The sequence below is a fragment of the Hippocampus bargibanti genome, linkage group LG01, assembly GCF_051943395.1.
Source record: "Hippocampus bargibanti isolate YZ-2025 linkage group LG01, ASM5194339v1, whole genome shotgun sequence".
Classification (NCBI taxonomy): domain Eukaryota; kingdom Metazoa; phylum Chordata; class Actinopteri; order Syngnathiformes; family Syngnathidae; genus Hippocampus; species Hippocampus bargibanti.
In genome coordinates this window covers 3061-8762 of record NC_142734.1, presented here as the reverse complement: position 1 = coordinate 8762, position 5702 = coordinate 3061, and positions in this window count along the sequence as shown.

The following is a 5702-nucleotide window of genomic DNA, read 5'->3' as shown; positions in this document are numbered from 1 at the left end:
TCATTCTCCTCATCATCCTCATCTGGATCCATCTCTGGCATCTTGTTTGGTCGTTGCCGAGTGGACTTTTTCTTGGACTGTGGCTGTAGTGAAGTCTCTAATGGCAAATGATCACATGGTAGCAAGCGATTGCAGTGGATTATCCTAGATCTGCCCTTCCCCCTCTCAGGTTTCAGCTCATAAACTGGAATGTCTTTGCTGACTTGACGAACCACTGTCTGAACAACATCCTCCCAGTGGTTTCTCAGTTTGCCTGAACCTCCGCGTGGGGTTGTTTCGAACTAGAACACGATCACCGGGCAACAGAGTAGAATACTTTAGTTTACTGTCATATAGTCTCTTACTCCTGGCAGCAGCTTTGTTGTTATTTTCTTGCGTGATCCATACGATTCCTCCATAACCTGTTTACACTTCTTCACATGGTCCTTCTGGTTGGTGTCACCCTGGTTAGAGTCTGGATTCAAACTAAACAACATATCAACTGGTAAACGTGGTGAACGTCCATAAAGTAAGTAAAAAGGATTAAATCCTGTCACCTCACTTTTGGTACAGTTGTAAGCATAAACTAGTTTGTTTAGTAAGTCTTTCCAGTTACTCTTTTGTTTCTCTGTCAGTGTCTTTAACATCTGGATCAGTGTTCGATTAAATTGTTCAACCTGTCCATTTCCCTGTGGGTGGTAGGGGGTTGTCCTTGAACCCGCAACCCCACAATATTCCTTCAGTTGAGCAAAAAGTAGATTTTCAAATTCACCACGCTGATCATTGTGAATCCAAAGAAGGAACCCAAACGTTAAAGCATAGTCATTAAAGATTTTTCTTGCCGCTGTTTTGCCAGATTTGGACGTTGTAGCAGATATTCACATATGAACACTTGGGTCATCCATCATATCAGCCCTGAAGACTGGGGCAAATGTCTTGTATACTTGCATGCCTCACCCCACAACTCATTATCTAGTGCGACCTGAACTCTATTACTACCCTACCCCGACAGTATAGACTTATTAGACAGCAGACTTGCATTTGAATGTGACTGACACCACGCTACAGAGACCCGACAGATGACTGTGCTTCTACTGGTACTTGACTACTTGTTGATATAGTCAAGATGTCGGGGGACATCTTTTTAAGCAGGGGAGAGTGTAGGGGGTTAGAAATGACCTCCGTTACTGTATGTTATTCGATTTGACTACCAAGTCAGGAGAGGGCGCTACGCGCCTGTGAATGGAACAGAGGAAGAAGATGTAGGCTCAGCTCACGCATGCGCATTTAGTCATAAATGCCGCTGTGTGAAGCTGATTAACACGGTTGTCCCGTGTCGTCTTTTCCTCGTCGTTCACAGGTATTCAAAATAATAAGTGTTAGACATCTTCAAGATGTTAAAGTAATTGGGGACTTGTTGGGCGATGCTATATATGAAACCTTGTTTTGTGGCTTTGATGAATGTTTTGTGGCTTTGATGAATTTGGATTTTTGGTTGTCAATTGTAGTTCCCAGAACAACACACACGAGTGTGCAGACGTGCATAAGCATGTATGAATGTGGAGGATATATATATACATTGTATAGATGTTGACTGTATAGATCTACACATGAATGTCTTCTGATATTGAAATTGCTGAATTGATGTTTTGATGAGTAAATGAGTTAGTCATAAATGCCGCTGTGTGTAGCTGATTAACACGGTTGTCTCGTTCGTCTTTTCCTCGTCGTTCACAGTGCTACCTGCCTGTGACGCCTTTGGACCGACCCAGGTATCCCCTAGGCCTGAGGCTCTGTCAGTGTCTTTAACATCTGGATCAGTGTTCGATTAAATCGTTCAACCTGTACATTTCAATTGGGGGCTCGTCCGGGATACGTGCCGCGAGTGGGCAGAGTGGGAGCTGCTACGAAGAGAACCTGTGCCTAAAGCTTCAATAAAGACTGTAGTGCTGTCCGTTCTCCAGAGAATAGAGGCTTCAGGGGCTAACGATGGCTCCCACAACTTCACGACGGGTATTGATTTTCAAGATCCAAAAGAGACTATTAGCCTTGAATGTCAATCAGCTACTAACTGTTGACAGCGCAGTGGATGAGAGTGACACTGAGGACCTTGCGGCCCTTAGTGAACCAGAACTGTTTGATGTGATTATAGACTATGTCAGAGGTGACAAATTAAGACACATAGAAGATGAAGGTATGTCTCAACTCCTTCACCTCGATGACATGATCAGCGAGCTCTTAGATGCCCCGGAGGAAGCTACTGGGGAAGGAGCTGACCTGAGAGGAGGAGTTGAGGTTACACCTCTTCCACCGAGAGACATCCCCACACCGGTCAGGAACGTCACCACTCCATCGCCATTCAGGATCATCGCCAACAGTTCGGGTGGTGCTCCTCCTGAACATGCCGGCTTATCCTCCGGTATGGGCGAGCAGGTGGTGAAGTACACGGATGTAGCTGGTCTGTTTCCACTGAGGGAGTTCCAAATTTATGGTGGTCAGATTTCTGACACCGGGTCTGAACTGTCATACCGTAGCCTGTGTAGACAAATGGATGAGGGACTACAAGAAGGGTTTGCGAGTCTGAGGTTGTCCGCACTGTGTCGAAGATAACTAAACCTGGGACATTCCGAGACATGCTAAGTGATACAGAGGGTCTTACAATGTCACAGTTAAAAACAATTTTACGATCACATATCAGAGATAAAAGCAGCTCTGAGCTCTTCAACGAGCTCAGTACCGCTCAGCAGCGAGACAGTGAGTCTCCACAGCCATTTTTATATAGACTGATGGGTTTGAAGCAGAGAATTATGTTTGAGTCCCAACAACCAGGTGCAGATTTTGGTTACGATCAAAAACTTGTCCAAGGTACATTTCTGCACACACTCTATCAAGGGCTAAATGAGAAGAATTATCATGTCAGATGTGATCTCAAACCATTTCTTACCGATTTACAGGTTCGTGATGATGTCCTGTTAGAACAACTTACAAAGTCCACAAGTGAAGAGGCTGAGAGGGTGAAACACCTCGGTACTGTGACTAAAAATCGATCTGTGAATGTCCATGCTGCTCAAACTAATCAACCTGACCAGATTAACCAGACCAAAGTTGACTCTGAATTATAGGCTAACCGTGCTGCCATTCTCGAGCTGACTGCACAAGTGACCGCACAGACCAAACACTTTGTCCAAGTTGTTAAACCTACAGAATCGGCGCCTCAGGTCCGTCCCTGACTCGATTCTCGACGCGACCCCAGACACCAACGAATTAGACTAGGGGCAGGTGTCAGGCCTGTGTGCGAAAGAACATTAAGAGCTGCCCTCACTTTTTCATTTGTGGTCAGGAAGGACATAGAGCTGTGGGCTGTCTGCGAAGAAAAGCACCGGGAAACGGGGTAAGGTCACTGGAGTGAGGCTTCCAGTGATCAATGCCAATGACAAGCCTCCAGTACAAATCAACTCGGTTGAACCAGTAACATCCATAAATCTGACGACGCAGTTTCAGTCAACATCAAAAAAACGTGTAGCACAAGTAATTGGCAAGCGATGTATGGTCTCCTGTGCACTCAATGGGGTCCCACTCCAAATGCTGTTTGACTCAGGGTCTCAAGTGACCGTGGTGAGTAGGGCATGGGTAGAAGAAGCACTGCCCAACGTAACCATTCATCCACTTTCTTCCCTATTCCCTGACCAACCGTTTGAGGTATCTGCAGCGAATGGCACAGCGGTTCCCTTTGATTGATGGGCTAATGTTGGGTTGCAGATACGGAGTGGAAATCATGGACATGCTGACATACAAGTTCCCATACTAATCGGTACGAGTTGTGTTAACTGTCTTCTTGTAGGAAGCAATGTCATTGCAGAAATGATCAAAGAGAACAATGAACAGGTGGACATTGTAGCCATACTGAAAGAAGCCACGAGTGTCAGCGAACGCACAGTAGAGACCTTGATTTCTGTTCTTCAGAAATTGGGCCCTAATGAGACATTCCTCCAGTACCCTGTGTCTGTTGGGAAGAAGGAACGCATTATTCCTGCGGGCAAGATATGGGAGGTGAAGTGGAGAGTCAGCGCATGGCCCAAGGGGGGAACAATGCTATTTGAGCCCAGTATAGAGAACAACTGCCCTGAGGGGCTAGGGCCGTTCTCTTCGTTAGTACATGTACCCAGTGGGCCGACAAAAATTGTAAAAATTCCCATTCAGAATGTTAGTAAACATGACATTCATCTTTCACAGAGAAGTATTCTGGGCTCGATTGAGGAAGTTACTGGGGTCATGCCCTTTAAGGAGTGCTCCGACAATCCAAAGCCGCTAAACAGTCCCACCGTTCAAATCTGCTCGGCTCTGACCACAGACAAGTTGCATCCTCCGGTTGACTTGTCACATCTCAAAGAGGAAGAACAGGGGATTGCCAGAGACATGTTGTATGAAGAGTCAGATGTCTTTGCAAGAGGTGATGCTGATATAGGTTGCATTCCAAACCTGCAACTCAAGATCCAACTCACTGACAACACACCGGTGCAAAAGCGTTGCAATGACATTCCAAAACCCCTTTACCAACAGGTCAAAGAATATGTGCAAAACCTACTTCACCATGGTTGGATAAGAAAATCCACTTCAGCATACTCATCTCCTGTCGTCTGTGTTAGAAAAAAGACAAAAGCTTGTGCCTGTGCGTTGACTTTAGGGCGCTAAGATCAGCACCCACTCCCACACATTCAAGATCTGCTAGATAACCTGGGGGGCTACTCTTGGTTCTCAATACTCGACCAAGGCAGCGCTTACCACCAGGGCTTTGTTGATGACAGTTCCAGGCATCTAACGTCTTTCAGCACCCCTTGGGGGCTGTACGAGTGGCTCCGCATCCCATTTGGCCTAAGTAATGCGCCAGCAGCCTTTCAAAGATGTATGGAGTACGTTCTTGATGGCCTGAGGGACGAATGCTGCTCTCTTTATCTGGATGACGTGCTCTGCTTTTCAAAATCATTTCATGAACACGTAGAGGACCTGAGGAAAGTGCTTAACCGGCTGCGGGAGCATGGCATAAAGCTACTTCCGAATAAATGTGAACTGTTCAGACGACAACTGAGGTACTTGGGTCGTCTTGTGTGAAGTGATGGTGTCCGCATAGACCCTAAAGACCTGGAAGCCGTTTTGCAGTTAAAAGAGAGAGAATCACGCAATGTAGGGGAAGTCAGAGCGCTATTGGGGTTCTTGGGCTACTATAGATCCTTCGTACAGGACTTTGCCAGGATTGCACGGCCGCTGTTTAAACTGGTAGAGGGGGCCACTCAGCCTGACCAGAGGCCAGTTCACAACACCGCTGCACGCCAAAGGAAAGTCACCAAGTTAGGCCAGCTTCCCTCTGGTAACCCTGTCCAGTGGGGCCCCGAACACAGTGCTGTGGTCTCCCGCCTGGTAGATTATTGACCGGTCCACCTATTTTAGCCTACCCAGACTTTAATCTGCCCTTTCTGTTAAATACGGACGGATCCAATGAAAGTCTGGGGGCCGTTCTTTAGCAGCAGCAGGAAGATAAACTTTGCGTTGTTGATTCCAGAACACTCTCACCTTCAGAGAAAAATTATCATCTCCATTCTGGAAAGCTTGAGTTTCTGGCGTTGAAGTTGGCAATCTGCGACAAATTTCGAGATTATCTCTCCTATGCACTGTGTACACGGACCCTATCCCTAACCCTAACCCTAACCCTCGCGTACGTCCTAAGC